The 1,396-nt window shown below is 37.7% G+C and overlaps 1 protein-coding gene across 2 annotated transcripts in view; it reads left to right on the plus strand.

Annotated features, from left to right (window-relative positions):
* Nucleotides 1-1,396, plus strand: part of LOC115235346 (acetylcholine receptor subunit alpha-like 1) — a 74,569-nt gene that overhangs the window by 57,568 nt on the left and 15,605 nt on the right. The window lies entirely within an intron of this gene.

The following is a 1,396-nucleotide window of genomic DNA, read 5'->3' on the forward strand; positions in this document are numbered from 1 at the left end:
TATATATATATATATATATATACCCACACCGTAGCAACTAGGGCTATAAATTATTTCGTCGATCGACAATTTATATGTCAAAGAACGCGTCTCTCTCACGTCCCGACGGACGTGGTGAGGAAATATTGCGATCGATAATATCGTCACGGGGCGCGAGACGGTGCGGATGAAAAATTTACGAATTGGCGCAAAATGAATCGACACAGCAGAATTCACAGTGCGACATAACGGCCGTGACGTCGGACTAATAAGAATGCCAGGGGCTGACCGGACGCCCGTTAAAAGTAGTGCAACAAGTGCAAGGCGCGGCAGTGACAGCTGCAACAGCGTCAGCTGGCTGCGGCGCGGCATGTATTATATCAGAAATCCTCGAGCGAGATCGCATTATCTCGACGAGTTTATTTCGACCGTGCGCTCTGTTTCCTTAGCCTCGCGTAATAATATCGCCCCGGTATGTTACCGGTTACCTGTATCATTTATTCGGCGGATTTTCTTATCTCGCTCATGGCGAGTTTGCCCGTTCGTAACGTTCGTGTTAATTCCGTGTTAATACCGTTCGAATTTTCGCAGTTTTGAACCGACAGCTCGATTTATCTCTGATGATTTAACACGAGTTTAGATCACCTCGGTGAGATTGCAATGTAAAAATTGTTTTCTCTTATATTGTAAAAGAATAGAAAAATAATTGAATTGAAGAGTGTCGTGTTAATTTAAATGAAGAATTTTCCATTTACCGATTAATTTTATGAGAAGCCTTTTGTTTCCAATCGCTCATAGACGAAAAAAGATGGTTTTGCTAATTCTTTTAAACATTTTTTAAGAATATTTCTTTTAAAATAAAAAAATGTGTTGGATTAATACATTAATTGTCGTTTTATTCAAAGAGTGAGAGAGGAAAAAATTAATTAAGTTTTTAGTACTATTCTAAAATGATTTCTTTTAATGCAAACCAAAGAAAGAGAAAGAGAGAAAAGAGAGAGAGAGAGAAAAAGTTGATATCTAAAGGAATTTACAGGGAGAAGATGGTTGAAAGCGACAGATTGGTTACAGCTGTTCAATGTACGCATCGAAGCGTACATCGCTTTGTCAAATTTTTACACAGCAACATTTGAAGCGTCGCTTTGTTTTATTCGAAATATCGATTGATGCCGTTTCTATTGGCTTTACATATGGCTGGAAGCTTTTAATATTCCGCTATCATGTTGCGGTTGCGCTGCACGCTGACGGCGCTCCTCCTCTTCTTCGCAGACAATTTATGAAGAGATATCTAAACTAGAATTATACTGATTATATAAGATCTTTCTCATTATATAATAACATTAATCTGAAATATATTTGATTGAACAAGTATTTATTGCGCAGATAATAGCGTGAAAGAAAGATATATATATATATA

Source organism: Formica exsecta, unplaced genomic scaffold (assembly GCF_003651465.1).
Source record: "Formica exsecta isolate Colony F162 unplaced genomic scaffold, ASM365146v1 scaffold218, whole genome shotgun sequence".
Classification (NCBI taxonomy): Eukaryota; Metazoa; Arthropoda; class Insecta; order Hymenoptera; family Formicidae; genus Formica; species Formica exsecta.